The sequence below is a fragment of the Erythrolamprus reginae genome, chromosome 7, assembly GCF_031021105.1.
Source record: "Erythrolamprus reginae isolate rEryReg1 chromosome 7, rEryReg1.hap1, whole genome shotgun sequence".
Taxonomy (NCBI): Eukaryota; Metazoa; Chordata; class Lepidosauria; order Squamata; family Dipsadidae; genus Erythrolamprus; species Erythrolamprus reginae.
In genome coordinates this window covers 42,735,564-42,755,331 of record NC_091956.1, presented here as the reverse complement: position 1 = coordinate 42,755,331, position 19,768 = coordinate 42,735,564, and the positions used below count along the sequence as shown (strand labels likewise).

Sequence of the window (19,768 nt, the reverse complement as noted above, 5' to 3'; positions counted from 1 at the left end):
TCGGCATATGCTTGTATTTTATATGATTCTTTCCCAATAGTTAATCCTTGTATTTTTTTATTCGCCCTAATCTTAATTAATAATACTTCGAGGGATAAAATAAACAATAATGGTGAGATCGGACATCCTTGTCTAACTCCTTTAAAAAATTCAAATTTTTCCAATTGTTCATTATTTAGTATAATTTTCGTTGTCTGTTTAGAATATATGGCGTCAATCAGGTTCACAAATTTAGTACCAAATCTCATTTGGTTCAGTTGCATTTTAATGAATGTCCAGTCCACGTTATCAAACGCTTTTTTAGCATCCAAAAACATCAAGGACATTTGTTTCTCTGGGTGTTGCTCATAATATTCCAATGTATTAATAACCATTCTAAGGTTATTTTTAATTTGCCTACCCGGTAAGAATCTATTTTGGTCCTGATGTATTATCTCTTCTAAGATCTTTTTTAATCTTTCTGCATAAATTGAAGTAAATATTTTATAATCTACATTTAATAATGATATAGGTCTGTAATTTTGTATTTTATCTTTATCTGTCCCAGCCTTATGAATTAACGTTATTGACGAATCGAACCAAGATTTTGGTGGTTTACCATCCATAACAATCTCATTAAAAATTTCCAACATGTTATTTATAATTACATCACTTTCTATTTTATACCATTCTGCCAGGATAGCGTCCGGCCCTGTAGCTTTATTATTCTTTTGTTTTTTAATAGTTATCTGCAGTTCTTGTATTGTAATTAAACTATCTAACCTTGCTTGTTGTTCTTCCGTTAGTTGTGGTAAATCTACTGAGTTTAAATACCTAAAGATCTAATCTTCTTTAATATCTTCTTTCTTATATAGTTCTTTGTAAAAGTCTTGTACTATTTTTGCTTTTTCCTCACTTCTATATTTTTTGATACCTTTGTCATCTACCAGTTCTTTAATTATTTTTGATTGTCGGGATTGGTGGTGAAAAGCTGAGCGGTGGCGCCACCTTCCGGAACCGCCCCCTTGGAAAAAAAAGACGCGGGGCGGAGCGCACTCCTGCCGGGCAGCCTCTTCCTCTGGTGACGCCTGGAAGTGGGGAGGCGGGAAGAATGGATCCCTTTTTGGATTTGCTGCACTCGTTTTCGCGGGCCTTCTCGCCCGGGGAAGTGGAGGAGCTGAAGTTTCTTTGCCGGAGCCATATTGGTAAAAAGAAGCTGGAGGGCGTGAGTAGCGGCAACGAGCTCTTCACGATCCTCCTGGAGCAGGAAAAGATCGCGGACAACGACGTCGCGTTTCTGAGGGGCCTGCTGGCGAGTTTGAAAAGAGAAGATCTACTGACCCAACTGGAGCGGTATGTCCAAATGCAGGACGGTGATCCGGATCATCAGCCGGAGGATAAACAAAAATATAAACTGAAGAGAGCTTTTGAAGTCATATGTGAACATGTTGGAAGGAACTGGAAAACGCTCGCTCGAACACTTGGAATTTCAGATGTCAAGATGGATAGGATTATGGTTGCTAATCCTTACAATTTGCAAGAACAATTGATGCAATCGCTTGTAGAATGGCAAAAATCAAAAGGAAAGGAAGCAAAGGTGGAGGATACAATAGAAGCTCTAAGGAACTGTTGAATGAATCTAGCAGCAGATTATGTTGAAGAAGCTGTGAAAGAAACTGAAACTCCGTAGGATCAATCAGAAGAGACTGCTGTCAATGAATTAAAAATTCACAAGAGAAGACTACCTGTCATAGAAAATACGGGAATTTATAGTTCAGTAAATAGATTACATTGAATTTTAATTCAATGGAATTCAGCTACCTAAGTGATTTCCTGTTAGAGGCTAACTACAAGCCAGTTCTCAGATCTCGGTAAGACTAAGAATCAAATTGCAACACATTTTGGCCAGTTCTTATCTGTTTGGTCTCTTTCAAATATGTTAGGGCTACAAATCTTAATCAGTGTGGCTGGAGATCTTCTGCAATTGTGGTCCCCTTTCATGTAGAGGACAATAACTTGGGAAAAGCAGACAAATCCATTTCATAGATTTAGATAGGAACACAGCCTGGGATTTCCTTGCAACAAGTGTGAAGAAATAAAATGTAAAAAAAAAAATAAAAATTATTTTTGATTGTCTATACTTTCTTAGTTTATATGCGAGCCATCTTCCTGGTTTGTTAGCATGTTCAAAATACTGCTGTTTGGCCCTTTTAATCTTTTCTGCTATTTGCTTTTGTTCAATAAGTTTTATTTTATGCTTAGTTAGATCCATTTTCCTCTTAATCTCGTAGTCTTTAGTGTTGTGTTGAAATACTAGCTCAATTTGCTTCAACTCACTAGTCAGTTGTTCATATTCTATCCTTTGTTCTTTATTTTTCTTTGCTGTATAAGAAATCATTAATCCTCTAATATATGCTTTAGCTGTATCCCACAAATTTTGAAAAGAGGTCTCTGAATTTTTATTACATTTAAAAAAAAGATTCCTAATTCTTTTTCTATCCATTCTTTATATTGTTTATCTCTTATAATATTCCTATTCATCTGCCAATTTATCTGCCTCTTTTTATTCTTCCAATATATCACTATACGGCTATGATCAGCCCAAGTATTAGCATCTATCTCAATTTCTCTAATTTGTTCTGCAGTTGTTTTAGAAGCCCAGGCCATATCTATTCTAGTCCAAATTTTATGGGGATTAGAGTAGAATGTGTATTGCCTTGTTGAAGGATGTCTTTCCCTCCAAATATCGTTTAATAATAGCTCTGATCTCATTTTCTGAAAAGTAGTAGGTAAGATACTTTTCTTTTTCTTATCTTTTTTCTTCCCTGAATGGTCTAGTAACCTATCTAAAATGGCATTGAAGTCCCCAATTATTATCATATTTTCAATATTTAGTTCATTAATTTTTTGGTGTAATTGTTTGTAAAAGTTCATTTGGTTTTCATTCGGGCGTAAATAGAAACAATAACAAGGGGTTTTGCATCAGTGTTTACCTGTACAATTAAAATTCTTCCCTCCTGATCTGCGTATAATTGTTTGTAGTTTATTGAATTTTCAACGTATATTGCGATACCTCTTTTTTTTTGGTTTGCCAAACTTGTATACGTATTCCCAATTTTAGAATTTAGTAGTAATTTTCTGTTTGTCTTCTTTATATGTACTTCTTGTAAGATCACAATTTGTGCTTTTTGTTTTTTGAGTTTAGAAAATATTTGATTCCTTTTCCTCGGTTCATTAAGTCCATCTACGTTTACTGAGAAGATTTTCCAATCTCCTGGTACTGTCATTTCTAATATTGCTTGGGATCAGATTCGCGCTGTGGTTGTTTTCTACGTGCTCCTTGCTCCTCCTCACTCCCCTGGGTGGTACTGCTCGCTTCCTTCTCTTCTTCTCTCCTTATGGTTATTGCTCTGCTTGGTTGCTCGAGGTTTCGAATTCCACTTGTTTCATAAAATTTTCTGGCTTGTTAAATGTTTTCTATTTTCACTCTTTCTGCCTGCCAGTACAGAGAAAGTCCCTCAGGTACAAGCCAACGGAAGGTAATGTTTTCTTTCATTAGGATTTTGGTTAAGAAATAGTAGTCCCTCCTGCTTTCTCTCACTCTCCTTGGGACTTGCTTCAGTATAGTTATTTCTTTTCCTTTGTCTTGTAATTTTTCATTTCTTGTCCATCTCAGAATGTCATCTCTTACGGTCTTCCTCACAAATTTGATATGTACCTCTCTCGGTAGGTCATTCCTCCGGACATAGCTAGTTTGAACTCTGAAAGCTTCATCTATCTCTTTTGATAGTTCTGTAGGGTCCATCTGTAGAATGCCTCCAATTATTTCCGCCATCTTAGTTTGTAAATCTTCTTTTTCTTCAGTTATATTTTGGAATCTCAAACCGTAGGAAGCTCGTTGTATTTCTAAATGTGTGTTGGATTCATCGTATCTTTTTTTAAAAGAATCTGTTTTGCCTTCATAGGCATCCATTCTTTGTTCAACTTTGTCAATCTTTGCTTCAGCATTCTTAATTCTTTGTTCATTTTCTTTTAGTGTCTGTTGTACTTCATCCATTTTCTCATCAACTTCTTTCATCTTCGCTTTCATCTCACCTGTATCTGCTTTCATCTCACTGGTGTCTGCTTTTAATTCTGCAATTTCAGCCTTTAATTCTTCACGTTGTTGATTAGCATCGTTTTGAGATTTTAACATAAAGTCCTTCATTGCGTTTAACATTTCTTGGATCGTCTGAAGTGATTATTGTGCTTGCGCTTTCTCTTTTTCTTTGGCAGACATACTTGCAGTTGCGCTTTGGTATACAGGTGATGCCAAAGGGGAGACTTGTGGGGATGTTGATGAAGTTAATGTTTGTTTTTTAATTGTCTTTGTTTGTGTAGAAGTACTCGACATGGTTTTTTTTTGAAAAAAAATCTTGTTTTAAAAATTTACTGAAATCCAATAAACTCCAAATCAATTTAAAAAAAATTCATAAATTGATACTGAATTAATTACTAATCATCTTGATTGTGAAAAAATTTCAACACCGATAATTCAACCCAAGTGGAATCTTAAAATCTAATTTTAAATTCTATGAGTACAATATTCAAACCAAAATATTAAAGAAAGAGTCAAAGGGGAGGAAAAGAAAAAGAAAAGAGAGAAAGAGAAAAAAAGAAAAGAACAACAACTTACAGTGGAACCTCAACATACGAGCAGCTCTACTTATGAGCTACTCGAGATAAGAGCTGGGAGGGGAGAGACATTTTTGTTCGTCTCCCAAGCTCAAATCCGGGATACGAGCTGAGAAGAGCCGGGCTGCTTTGCTTTCCTTCCTTCCCGCGCTGATGCAGAGCAAAGCGTCACGTCCCCCTGACGCTTTCGGCGGCTTCCGAAGCGACGCTGGGCTCTTTTGCCGCCAAAAGCGTCAGGGGGGCGTGACGCTTTGCTCTGCATCAGCGCGGGAAGGAAGGAAAGCAAACCAGCCCAGCTCTTCTCAGCTCGTATCCCGGCACTTGGTGAGTGGAGAGGCGGTCGCCTCCCCTGCCGCCCCACTCTGCGGGTCCTTGGCTTCTGCTGGGGGTGGGGGGATCTGAACGCTTTCTGCTGGGGGTGGGGGGATCTGAACGCTCTCTGCTGGGGGTGGGGGGATCTGAACGCTCTCCCTGGCTGGGAGCGCTTTCGCTGCGAGAGAGGGCTTTTTCCGTCCCTTTGGGGAAAGCGCACCGCGCCCCTCTCGCAGCTCGGAACTGACAGAGCGCTGCTCTCTCTCTCTCCCGTGAGGCGGGGAAAAAAAAGCAAAAAAACCCTTCTTGGAAGCTGCGAGAGGGGCGCTGCGCGCTGCGCGCCTGTTTTAAAAGATCGCAGCTGGTCTGGGGGGGCTTTCCAGCAACCCCCGAGCCCGGGTTGGGGGCTCGGGGGTTGCTGGAAAGCCCCCCCAGACCGGCTGCGATCTTTTAAAACAGGCGCGCCGCTTCTCCGCTGACTCCTAAAGCGGGGAAGTTCGCCAGGAGTCAGCGGAGAAGCGGCGCGCCTGTTTTAAAAGATCGCAGCCGGCCTGGAGGGGCTTTCCAGCAACCCCCGAACCCCCAACCTGGGCTCGGGGGTTGCTGGAAAGCCCCTCCAGGCCGGCTGCGATCTTTTAAAACAGGCGCGCCGCTTCTCCGCTGACTCCTAAAGCACGGAAGTTCGCCAGGAGTCAGCGGAGAAGCGGCGCGCCTGTTTTAAAAGATCGCAGCCGGTCTGGGGGGGCTTTCCAGCAACCCCCGAACCCGGGTTGGGGGCTCGAGGGTTGCTGGAAAGCCCCCCCAGACCGGCTGCGATCTTTAAAACAGGCACGCCACTTCTCCGCTGACTCCTGGCGAACTTCCAGCTCCTCCTCCTCCTCGCCAGGAAGCACCGGGCACCCCTCAGCCGACGTCTTTTCCCCTCAGCCCTCGGGCTTGCACGCATTAATCGCTTTTCCATTGTTTCCTATGGGAAACAATGTTTCGACATACGAACTTTTCGACGTACGAGGCTCCTTCCGGAACCAATTAATTTCGTATGTCGGGGTTCCACTGTATTTTGTACTTATCAGTCAATATAGTTATTATTCACTACACAGTAAAAAAGGGAAAAAACAAATATATCTTAAACACTCAATAAAATCTAGAAAAGAAACAATAAATTGTTCTCTCTAACCCTCCCTTAATTAATTTTCTTTAAATTTATAGCGAAATGATTATATAATTTTTATACAAAAAAAAGGTATATTAAAAAAAACAATTAAAAATCAAAAAGGCACCACACCAAAGTGGGGGGAAGAAAAGGAGGTTATTAGCAATTCATTATATTAATAATAATACGATAATAAAATCTCCCAATCAGTAGAGAAAATGAAAAAGGAGAAAAACTAATATATCAATATTATACTTATACCAGAATAAAGAGGGTCGCTTGTTAATTACGAGTTGAAAATGAAAATTTTCTTTTAAAGTCCATCGATCTCCAAATTATGATGTTATAAATTAGTCCCGGGTGAGAAAAAAGAAAAATATACTCCAAATTCCAAAGCGAAAAAAGAGGAAAGTAAACACAATTAATCCTTCAAATCGAATGTAATGTTTATTGTTGTAATATTTATAGTCCAATCCAATCCAATAGTCATTCTGTGTTGAAGTAATTACTTGTAGTCCGATCTCAAATTATAATCCAATGAATCCGTTTTAAGAAAATAACCCCCCGAGTGACATAAATGGTAGGTAAAGGGAAAGGACAAAGAAAAACTTTAACCTTTTTCCTCTTGCCTTCAGACGAAAATACTGATAAAATCACAAATATTTCAAATTCATTAAGAGTAGAAGTAAATATGCAAGGAACAGAAAGATCAGACCATAGGAAAATTCATTAATTTGCCGGTTTCGTTTAAGTTTTTCATTTAATTCTTTAATTCTCTCCGGAAAGAAAAAGAAAAGAAACTTGATTTGTAATCCTTCCGCTGTAGAAAAAAGAGCCTAAGTTTCCAGCTTCTAAAAATAAAAAAAACTGAAAATCTTAAAGTCTTGAGTTCTCACCCCCTCGAAGCCTCTACAGGGGTGGATTTTATTCTTTCTGGTCTTTTAATCTTGAAAAGTTAATTTTCCTTCTAATAATCAAAGAAACGAAAGTGTAAAGAAACTAGTTCCGGCCGCAAAGCCTTGTCGGCGTATGGATATGATTCTTTCCTTTACAAACTTTCCTTTTCGCCTTTTATTTTGCAATTGATCTTGTTCTCCTTCCACAAAAAAAACTATTTTATAGATGACATTGTACCTTAGATTCTCCTTTTCTGATTACTCCTTTTTCCTGCAATGATGGAATTAATTTTTTTTCTTCTTCTTTGTTCTTCTCGCTTCCCACTGGTGTGGTCAGGCTGCTATGGCCGATACCTCCTAGAAGGCTCGGTTTCCACACTCCAAAGCCGCGGGGTGGTCCTGTCCACTTCGGGACCTCGGCGACGGCCCTTCGAGGACAGGGGAACTCCCTTTTCTAGGATCGGTCCATCCGGGCCCGATCCGATCGCTGAGGGTGACCTTTGGAGGGGTAGAAGGATCTTCGGAGACAGAGCCCTGTCCCGAAGCCTCCGCAGCAGCCCCGGTCCAGTCCGGAAGTCCTACTCTTATTTATTTTTAACCCTGCAACTTTTCCATACTGTTCTATCGTCTGTATCAATATTGGGACAGCTGCTATCGGATCTTCTGTTCTAAAAGTCAAATCATCCGTGAATGCTTGAACTTTATATATTTCTTTTCCAATAGTAAAACCCTTTATTTTTGGATCTGCTCTTACTTTTATCAATAGAACTTCCAAGGATAAAATAAATAATAAAGGTGATATCGGACAACCTTGTTGGACTCCTTTACATATTTCAAATGTTTCTAATTGTTCATTATTTAATATAATTTTTGTTGTTTGCTTTGAATAAATTGCATCTATCAAATTTACAAATTTAGTACCAAATCTCATTTTATTTAATTGCATTTTTATAAAGATCCAGTTTACATTATCAAATGCTTTTTTAGCATCGAGGAATATTAATGATACTGACTTTCCGAAATGTTGTTCATAATATTCTAATATATTAATAATCATTCTGAGATTCTTTTTAATCTGTCTACCTGGTAAAAACCTGTTTTGTCTTGATGTATTTTCTCATTTAAAATCTTTTTTAATCTATCAGCATAAATTGTAGTAAATATTTTATAATCTACATTTAATAATGATATGGGTCTATAATTTTTTATATTTTCTTTACCAGTTCCTGATTTATGAATTAAAGTTATTAAAGATTCTGACCATGATTTTGGAATTTTACCATTCATTCTACTTTCATTAAAAATTTCCAACATATTATTTATTATTACTTCACTTTCTATTTTGTACCATTCTGCCGGTATAGCATCAGGTCCAGTCGCTTTGTTGTTTTTTTGCTTTTTGATAGTTGTGAGTAGTTCCTCGATTGTTATTGGACTATCTAAACTTTCCTGTTGTTCTTCCATTAATTGCGGTATCTTTATGGGTTCTAAATAATTAAAAACTTCTTCCTCACTGATATCTTCTTTTTTATACAACTTTTTATAACATTTTTGTACTATTTTTGCTTTCTCATCTATATTATATTTTAGCGTTCCATTTTCATCTTCTAACTTTTTGATTATTTTTGACTGTCTATGTTTCCTTAGTTTGTACGCAAGCCATCTTCCTGGCTTATTGGCGTGTTCAAAATAATGTTGTTTAGCTCTTGTTATCTTTTCTGCTTTTTGATTTTGCTCTATAAGTTTAATTTTATGTCTAGTTAATTCTATCTTTCCCTTAATCTCCTTATTCTTGGCATTTTGTTGCGATAAAGACTCAAATTGTCTTAATTCAGTAATTAACTGTTCATATTGTATCTTTTTTTCTTTATTTACCTTTGCTGTATAAGAAATCATTAATCCTCTAATGTATGCCTTAGCAGTATCCCATAGGTTTTGAGGGGAGGTTTCTGAATTTTTATTTATTTCAAAAAATATCTTTAATTAGAAACATAGAAACATAGAAGTCTGACGGCAGAAAAAGACCTCCTGGTCCATCTAGTCTGCCCTTATACTATTTTCTGTATTTTATCTTAGGATGGATATGTGTTTATCCCAGGCATGTTTAAATTCAGTTACTGTGGATTTATCTACCACATCTGCTGGAAGTTTGTTCCAAGGATCTACTACTCTTTCAGTAAAATAATATTTTCTCATGTTGCTTTTGATCTTTCCCCCAACTAACTTCAGATTGTGTCCCCTTGTTCTTGTGTTCACTTTCCTATTAAAAACACTTCCCTCCTGGACCTTATTTAACCCTTTAATATATTTAAATGTTTCGATCATGTCCCCCCTTTTCCTTCTGTCCTCCAGACTATTCAGATTGAGTTCATTAAGTCTTTCTTGATATGTTTTATGCTTAAGACCTTCCACCATTCTTGTAGCCCGTCTTTGGACCCGTTCAATTTTGTCAATATCTTTTTGTAGGTGAGGTCTCCAGAACTGAACACAGTATTCCAAATGTGGTCTCACCAGCATTCTATATAGCTGGATCATAATCTCCCTCTTCCTGCTTGTTATACCTCTAGCTATGCAGCCAAGCATCCTACTTGCTTTCCCTACCGCCTGACTGCACTGTTCACCCATTTTGAGACTGTCAGAAATCACTACCCCTAAATCCTTTTCTTCTGAAGTATTTGCTAACACAGAACTGCCGATACAATACTCAGATTGAGGATTCCTTTTCCCCAAGTGCATTATTTTACATTTGGAAACATTAAACTGCAGTTTCCATTGCTTTGACCATTTATCTAGTAAAGCTAAATCATTTACCATATTACAGACGCCTCCAGGAATATCAACCCTATTGCACACTTTAGAGTCATCGGCAAATAGGCAAACCTTCCCTACCAAACCTTCCCCTATGTCACTCACAAACATATTAAAAAGAATAGGACCCAGAACAGACCCTTGTGGCACACCGCTTGTAACCTGACTCTGCTCAGAATACTCGCCATTAACAATAACTCTCTGATGTCTACGCTTCAGCCAGCTGCAAATCCATTGAACTATCCAGGGATTAAGTCCAATCTTCACTAATTTATCTATCAGCTCTTTATGTGGAACCGTATCAAAGGCTTTGCTGAAGTCCAGGTAGGCAATATCCACGGCACCACCTTCATCCAACACCTTTGTGACATAGTCAAAGAAATCAATGAGATTAGTCTGACATGATTTGCCTTCAGTAAAGCCATGCTGATTTGGGTCCAATAAGTTATTATTTTTTAGGTGCTGATTTATCCTGATTTTAAATTTATGCTGATTTTAAATTTTTCCTCAAATTCCATATATTCTATCTGTTTTAACATGAAATCCCAATTGACGTTATCAAAAGCTTTTGGGGCGTCAATAAACACTAATGCAACTTGTTTCTCATTATGGCATTCATAGTATTCCAGAATATCTAATACTGTTCTCAAATTGTACCTCAGTTGCTTTTTGGTAGAAATCTGTTCTGATCATGGTGAATAAATTCATTTAAAAATCCTTTTAATCTGTTGGCCATGATTGAGCTAAATATTTTATAATCCGCATTTAAAAGAGAGATAGGTCTGTAATTTGCTATTTGGGTCTGATCAGTATCTTTTTTAAATATTAACGTTAGATTTGCGTCTTTCCATGCCATTCTTTAACATTTCTTGCTCTATGGATTGGTGCATTATCATCTTGAAAGATGGCATCCTGCTCTGGAAACAGTTCTTGAACCATAGGATGAATTTGGTCGGCCAAATAGTGATGGCTGTTAATTCTTCCATGAAGGGAAATCATTGGCTCGGCGGATTTCCAAGAAATAGCACCCCAGATCATCACTGAACCCCTGCCCTGTTTGATGGTTGGGAGAAGACAGTCTGGATGAAATGATTCTTTTGGCTGTCTCCAGACGTAAACACGGCCAGCGGTCGGAAAAAGGGTAAACAATGATTCGTCAGAGAAAATCACATTTTGCCACTGCTCGAGGGACTATTTCTAGTGGTTTCTACGCCACTCTAAATGCTTTGAAATATTTGTCTTTAAGAGCAGAGGTTTTCTAATTGCAGCTCTTCCGTGGAATCCAAATTTGTGAAAATCCCTTCGAACAGTTTTTGTGGAAACTGGGTTCTGTATGTGTCTATTGAGCTCTGCAGTGATTTTAGGAGCTGCAATCTTGCAATCCACTCTAACAATTCGCTTTAGAGTCCAACGGTCTCTCTCAGACAACTTCGACTTTTGACCAGACCTGTGCTTGGCTGAGGATGTTTTCCCTTCTCTTTCAAAAGCAGTCATTACTTTTGAGACATTACCTCTTGAAACGCCAAACATTCGGGCACTTTCTGTTACACCAGCGCCTGCCATTCGAGCACCAATTAGGCCTCTTTGAAAGTCTGAGAGGTCTGCCATTTCTAGAAGCTTATAACCAATTTCCTTAAATTTCTGTTTTAAAAAAAGATAGTTTAAAAAAACATATCAAATAACATTTTTTTAAAAAACATTAAAATATGTCAAGTTTAGATTGATTTGAACATGTTCAAACATGATGCCAAAAGTCAAGTGTTTCCATTTTTTTGTCCATCCGCTGTACACAGCAAACAGTATCTATCATCTGTGCTGTATGCTGTTTGGCAAGTTTCTGGGAGGCAGATGCCTTTTTTCCATTTTTTCCTCCCCCAAAACTAGGGTGCGTTTTATAATCTGGTGCATCATATACAGTGATCCCCCGATTATCGCGAGGGTTCCGTTCCAAGACCCCTCGCGATAATCGATTTTTCGGGATGTAGTGGTGCGGAAGTAAAAACACCATCTGCGCATGCGCGCCCCTTTTCCCATGGCCGCACATGCGCAGATGGTGGAGTTTGCGTGTGGGCGGCGGGGAAGACCCGGGGAAGACCCAGGGAAGGTTCCTTCGGCCGCCCAACAGCTGATCTGCTCCGCAGCGCGGCAGCAGCGAGGAGCCGAAGATGGGGTTTCCCCGTTGCAACGGGGAAACCCCATCTTCGGCTCCTCACTGTGGAGCAGATCAGCTGTTGGGCGGCCGAAGGAACCTTCCCTGGGTCTTCCCGCCGCCCAGGCAAAGGGGAAACCCCAAGATCGCTTGCCGCTTGCCCGTTCGCCCGCCCACCCGCCCGGCTGCTCGCTTGCCGCTCGAGAGCAAGAGGGGGAGAGATAGAGAAAGAGAGAGAAGGAAAGAAAGAGATGAGAGAGGGAGGAAGAGAGTGAGAGAGAGGAAGAAGCAAGAGAGAGAAAGAGAGAGAGAAAGAAAGATGAGAAAGGAAGGGAGTGACGTCATCGGGTGGAAAAATCGCGATATAGCGTTTCGCAATGATCGAGATCGCGAAACTCGGGGGATCACTGTACTCTGAAAAATAAGGCATGTTTTATTGAGCAAATATATAACTGTGTATTTTGTTATGAATTAAGGTATATGCACGCATGTATAGTGAGAAAAAAAAATATTTTTTTAAACCCTGCTGTTCTGCTCAAAATTACTCCCTAATGTTATATTCCTGGGTCTATTTGACCTGGACCACAAATTGTTCATTTTAGGTACTTATATTTGGTCTTTTTGAAAGCTTTTTTTACTTGGAAACAAGTTTGAACATTTCTGCACACATTGAAATGAAAATTGAAATGAAAAAATTAATGCTTATTGGCTTATTTTGCTGATAAAATGTGTGCCCCCCCCGTTTTTGTGAATGTTTTTCAATTTATGGATAGTTTTGCATGCAAAATGCGTTCTATTTTACTAAAGTTGGTGTGGGATTGATAGATTGCACATTTCTGAACATAATGATATGAAAATTGAACTAAACAAATTGATGCTTATTTGTTTATTTTGCACATAAAAGTCTCCCCCCCTCGTGTTCAATTATTTCAATTTATATAAAAATTATGTGTTAATTTCAAACTTACATACTTGTTTTTAGTAAAGTGGATTTCTTTCATAAAAGTAGTTGTCTGGCTATCATGTGCTTGCTTTTCAAAAGGATATTCCAAATATTTCTAGCCAAATATATATAAAAAGTGAAAATAATGGTACATAGCAAGGCCGAGGGGGGGTGGCCCTTTTGTGGCGAAAATAAACAAATAATCAATTTTTTAGTTCATTTCTATTTTTCTTATGATCAGGAATGTTCAATCTGGTATATCAAAACTTTTGGGGGGAAATTCCTTAGAGATTTGTAGCCTAAAAAAATATAAATTGACACAAAATTCAGAAAAAATTGGGGGGGAGATTTTTGATCAAAATAAAAATATAAGCCTCAATTTTTTCAGTTCAATTTTCATATCATTACGTTCAGAAATGTTCAAACATGTTTCCCAGTGAAAAAACTTTTCAAAAAGAACAAATTCAAATACCTAAAACCCGATACAGCCTCAATGTGATTTTTTCCTTTGCCCAGAAAAAAATTAGCCCCCACCGCCCACAAATATTTTTATGATGATCAGCAATGTTAAATTGAGTAAATGAATGCCTAAGATATTAAAAATATTTCAGATTTGGAGCCTAAAAAAAAGTTAAAGTGAAAATAGTTGCAAGCAGCCGGGGGGGGGGGGGGTTATTTCTGATTTTAAAAAACCAATAAGCATCATTTCCTTCAGTTCATTTATATTTTTCTTATGTTCAGAAATGTTCAAACTACCAATCCCACACCAACTTTAGTAAAATTGAACGCATTTTGCAAGCCAAACTATCTATAAATTGAAAAAAAGTTCACAAATAAAGGGAGGGGTCTGCCTTTTATAATCAAAATAAACCAATATGCATACTTTTTTTCAGTTCAATTTTCATATCATTGTGTGCAGAAATGTTCAGACCAGTTTCCAAGTGAAACATTTTTCAAATTGACCAAACATAAGCACTTCAAATGAAGAATTTTCGGTCTGGGTCAGGGTGATCCGGGGAACTTTTTTTTTCAGCGAGAAAGAAGCCCCCCACCCCCCAAAAAAAATTCTCATAGAGATAACCCCTGAAATGATGCAAAGCCATAAAATTTCAAGTTTCAGATATGCAGGGAAAATTTTTTACAGGGTCTCAAACTTTTATTTCGGGCTTCACAGGTCCGAACAGAACACCTGTATTTCTAACTTTACAGAACAACAGTTTACAGATAGAGAATGTCTTACCACATTTGACTTTGAGATTTGTACAAAGTGTGGAAATTGTTGAAGGTGTGTACAGTCTTAAGTTATTTAATTGGATACACAAAATAATTAAGACAGATGGCAACTTTTTGAAATTTTTTCACTAAGATAATGGGAAATAATTATTTTTTCCCATTGGTTAGAACCAATCTCAAATATTATGTCCAATTCTGAATAATTCAGAAAAATTGCAAAAAGGTCAGGGAAGAAGATTAAAACTTAAAACGAAGAGAGAGAGAAAGAACTGAGGAAGTTTAGATATAAGGGTGGAAATTCATCCTTCAGATACATGAAAAGATGTTGGAAGTAATTCAAGACTTGCTCTTTCGCAAGTCTTGACAAGACATGGAATAATAGATTTAAGTTAAAAGAAGTTTGGTTGACCTTTAGAAAAAAAAATTAAAAGAGCCTTTAAATTATCCAAAGCTGTTGAACAGCTTTTATTGGATGAATTTCAGCAGAAAGTAGACAATTGTCTGGATGCTTTAATTTGGATTCCTATTCTGAATGGAGGGTTGAATACAGTGCCCTTCAGGGTCCTTTTCTGATCTATGATTGTAATATTGTAACATTTCTTACTTTAATTATTGCTATTTTATAGTGAGCAAGACTTTAATCAATATTATTTTGCTATTGACGTAGGGACAGCCTGTCTCTGTTGTTGCGTCACCAGAATTCCATTGTTGTGGGAATTACTTGAAATACAGTGGGGAGGGGAAGTATTTAGTCAGACACCAATTGTGCAAGTTCTCCCACTTAAAAAGATGAGAGAGGCCTGTAATTGACATCATCAGTAGACCTCAACCACGAGAGACAACATGAGGAATCACATCCAGAAAATCACATTGTCTGATTTTTAACGAATTTATTTCCAAATTATGATGGAAAATAAGTATTTGGTCACCTACAAACAAGCAAGATTTCTGGCTCTCACAGACCTGTAGCTTCTTCTTTAAGAGGTTCCTCTGTCCTCCACTCATTATCTGTAGTAATGGCACCTGTTTGAATTTGTTATCAGTGTAAAAGATACCTGTCCAGAACCTCAAACCATCACACTCCAAACTCCACTATGGTGAAGAGCAAAGAACTGTCGAAGGACACCAGAAACAAATTGTAGCCCTGCACCAGGCTGGGAAGACTGAATCTGCAATAGGCAAGCACCTTGATGTGAAGAAATCAACTCTGGGAGCAGTAATTAGAAAATGAAAGACATACAAGACCACTGATAATCTCCCTTGATCTAGGACTACACGCAAGATCTCATCCTGTGGGGTTAAAATGATCACAAGAACGGTGAGCAAAAATCCCAGACCCACACTGGGGAACCTAGTGAATGACCTGCAGAAAGCTGGGACCAACATAACAAAGGCTACCATCAGTAACACACCACGCCGCCAGGGAATCAAGATTCTGCATTGCCAGATGTCCCCCTGTTTAACCCTGTTGTTTTCAAACTTTGAGACCCTGTAAAAAGTTTTCCCTGCATATCTGAAACTTGAAATTTCATGAGTTTGCATCATTTCAGGGGTTCTCTCTACGAGAAATTTTTTTGGGGGGTGGGGGGGCTTCTTTTTTGCTGAAAAAAGTCACACTTGTACTCTTCCTTGGTCACCCTGACCCGGACCGAAAATTCTTCATTTGAGGTGCTTATGTTTGGTCAATTGGAAGGTAGTCTGAACATTTCTGCACACAATGATATGAAAATTGAACTGAAAAAATTGATGCTTATTGGTTTATTTTGCTGATAAAAGGCGCCCCCCCCTTTTGTGAACTTTTTTTCAATTTATAGATAGTTTAGCCTGTAAAATGTGTTCAATTTTACTAAAGTTGGTGTGGGATTGGTAGTTTGAACATTACTGAACATAAGAAAAATATAAATGAACTGGAAAAAAATGATGCTTATTGAGGTTTTTTAATCAGAAATCAGGTCTCCCTCCCTCCCCCCCCCCCCAGGCTGCTTGCAACCATTTTCACTTTAAAAAAAATTAGGCTCCAAATTCAAAATATTTTTAACATCTTAGTCATTGATTTACTAAATTGAACATTGCTGATCATCATAAAATATTTTTTGGGGGTGGGGCAAATTTCTTTGGGGGGGGATTACACTTGTGCCGTTTCTAGTCGTATAGGACCCGGACCAAAAATATTTTTTTAGGTACTGTACTTAAATGTGGTCTTTTTGAAACCTTTTTTCACTGGGAATCTAGTTTGAACATTTCTGCACACAATGATATAAAAATTGAACTGAAAAATTGATGCTTATTGGTTTATTTTGATCAAAAAGCCCCTGCCCCCATCTTTGAGCATTTCGTGTCAGTTTATATTTTTTTAGGCTACAAATCTCCAAAGGATTTCCCCCCAAAAGGTTTGATATACAAAACTGAATATTCCTGATCATAAGAAAAATATAAATGAACTGAAAAAATGGATGCTTATTTGTTTATTTTTGAATATAAGACCATAGGGTCTTATACTCGAGTATAAGCCTACTTGAGTATAAGCATGGGGGCGTGGAGGAGGCCCTTTTATGAGCAAAATAAACCAATAAGCATCAATTTTTTCACTTCAATTTTCATATCATTATGTTCAAAAATGTTCAAGCTACCAAACACATACCAACTTTAGTAAAACAGAATGCATTTTGCAGGCAAAACTATCTATAAATTGAAAATAAATTCACAAAAATGGGGTGGGTGGGCCTTTATGTGCAAAATAAACCAATAAGCATTAATTTTTTCAGTTCAATTTTCATTTCATTGTGTGCAGAAATGTTCAAACTAGTTTCCAAATGGAAAAAGCTTTCAGAAAGACCAAATATAAGTACCTAAAATAAGCAATTTTCAGTCCGGGTCAAATAGATAACTTCCCCAGGCCTATATTGTTTATGTATGGTATGTTGTGTGCATGTTTTTTTAAATTATGGGTTTTTAGTTTTAATTATTAGATTTGTATTGTACATTGTTTTTTCTATTACTGTTGTGAGCTGCCTCGAGTCTATGGAGAGGGGCGGCATACAAATTTAATAAATAAAATAAATTAATAAATAAGAGAAGTGTATAGTGTTTTTGAAGAGAACAGCAGGGTTAAGCCAGTACATGTCCGGGCCTGTCTGAAGTTTGCTAGAGAGCATTTGGATGATCCAGAAGAGTATTGGGAGAATGTCATATGGTCAGATGAAACCAAAGTAGAACCTTTTGGTAGAAACACAACTCGTTGTGTTTGGAGGAGGAAGAATGCTGAGCTGCATCCAAAGACTACCATACCTACTGTGAAGCATGGGGGTTGCAACATCATGTTTTGGGGCGGTTTCTCTGCAAAGGGACCAGGACGACTGATCCGTGTACATGAAAAGAATAAATGGGGCCATGTATTGTGAGAGTTTGACTGCAAACCACCTTCAATCAGCAAGGGCACTGAAAATGAAATGTGGCTGGATCTTTCAGCATGACAATGATCCCAAATACACCACCAGGGCAATGAAGGAGTGGCTTCGTAGAAAGCATTTTAAGGTCCTGGAGTGGCCTAGCCAGTCTCCAGATCTCAACCTTATAAAAAACCTTTGGAGGGAGTTGAAAGTCCGTGTTGCCCAGCGACAGCCCCAAACATCACTGCTCTTGAGGAGATCTGCATGAGGAATGGGCCAACATACCAGCAACAGTGTGCACCAATCTTGTGAGGACTTACAGAAAATGCTTGACCTCTGTCATTGCCAACAAAGGATATATAACAAAGTATTGAGATGAACTTTTGTTATTGACCAAATACTTATTTTCCACCATAATTTGGAAATAAATTCGTTAAAAAACAGACAATGTGATTTTCTGGATGTATTTTCTCATGTTGTCTCTCATGGTTGAAGTCTACCTATGATGTCAGTTACATGCCTCATCTTTTTAAGTGGGAGAACTTGCACAATTGGTGTTTGACTAAATAATTCCCCCCCCCCCATTGTAATTAGCTGAAAAAGATCTGATGAAATTCAAGGAAGAGTTTGAAGAATATTGTTTTCAATGCATAGTTACCATCTTGCAGACTAAAAAAAATTACATTCCAGTGTATATGGTTATTAATGAGTGGTTGTAATCAATGTTCATTACATAGATACAAAATCTTGATGTGAATTAACTAATGCATAATAAATGTGAATTGATTTTATTTTATTTTTTAATGTTAAATGCTGCTTGAGTTTGTGTACCTCATTTTTTTAAAAAAACTGGGGGCTTATATCTATGTATTTGAATGTCAGATTCCTCTCCTTCCCAAGAAAGTTCTATGCTTCCAGATGCCCAGACAAGATCGTGCTTAAATTTTTTTTTACCCTGTCGTACATTGTATTCTAAACTTGATACTTTCTGAATCAATAGTAAGTAAATGCATAGAAATGATTGTACATTGTAATTCTTAAAAGTACAGTGGTACCTCTACTTACGAACTTAATTCGTTCCGTGACCAGGTTCTTAAGTAGAAACATTCATAAGTAGAAGCAATTTTTTTCATAGGAATCAATGTAAAAGCGAATAATGTGTGCAAACCCATTAGGAAAGAAATAAAAGCTCAGAATTTGGGTTGGAGGAGGAGGAGGAAGAAGAGGAGGAGGACAGTCGCTGCCAAAGGAAGAACGGAAAACGTTCCCCTGGGTCAAGGCTGCCCGGAGCGAAGGAGGACTTCTTTTCTCTGGGTGCTGGGAGAGACTTCCACCCTCCTTGACAGCCCCGCTGGGGCTTCTGCCCTCCTTGACAGCCCTGCTGCCTCCTTATCCTTTTCCTCCCACCTCCTTTTCTCCTCCTCCTCCTCCTTTCTTCCTTCTTTTCCTTTCCACCTCTTCCTTCTCCTCTTCCTCCCCCTCCTCCTCCTCCTTTCTCTTCCTCCTCCATCGGTGTCCAAACGACTGCCCCCCCCCATCCTCCTGTCCCTACGCTGTTTCGCCCCCGCAAGGTCGTTCGCTTGTTCGCTGGCATGCAGGGCTGGGAAGGCAATCACTCTTCCCCGGCTGTGTTTTCTGGAGCGCCGCAGGGCAGCGCTTGCACAGCTTGCAGAAGGAAAGGGCTTTGGGGAGGGGGGGGAGGGGTTGGTTACAGGATTCCTTTCCTTCTCCTCTTCCCCCTCCTCCTCCCCCTTTCTTTCTCTTCCTCCACCGGCATCCAAACGACCGGCCCCCCATCCTGCTGGATTTCTCCTTGCCGCCGCTGGGATTTCTGCTTTGCTTGCCTTAAATCCTGCTATTAAAGTGCCTACGAAGCAAAGGGAGTGGGGGAAAAGAGACTTGGCCATGCAGTTTGAAAGGGAGGGGTTGTTGTGCTGCAGAACTGGGTCTGAGGGGCAGTACTGTGGTCCCAAGCTGTGCGGTGTTCATTCTGCCTCCTTCTTCCCTTCTGCTCATGTGCGCTCTCATCCCCAGCAACTGTGCTCCCTCCCGATCGAGAAGCCTTTTCACTTTTTTTGGCCTCTTGTTTGTTCCATGGGGGAGCAGGATCAAGAGGAGGAGGAGGAGAAGGTGCGCATCTCTCCTTGCTTCCACTTCTCCTTTTACTTCTTCTTCCAATTAAGACAGTTCTCAAGCCTGGGAGGTGGGAGGTGGTGAGTTTCTCGCCTGTGT

General features: G+C 38.7%; 1 protein-coding gene and 1 pseudogene across 36 annotated transcripts in view; both read left to right on the top strand.

Moving 5' to 3' along the window:
• NEK1 (NIMA related kinase 1) overlaps positions 1-19,768 on the top strand; it is a 213,091-nt gene that overhangs the window by 166,313 nt on the left and 27,010 nt on the right. The gene's annotated exons all lie outside the window — the stretch shown is intronic.
• LOC139169923 (FAS-associated death domain protein pseudogene) lies at positions 965-2,100 on the top strand (annotated as a pseudogene).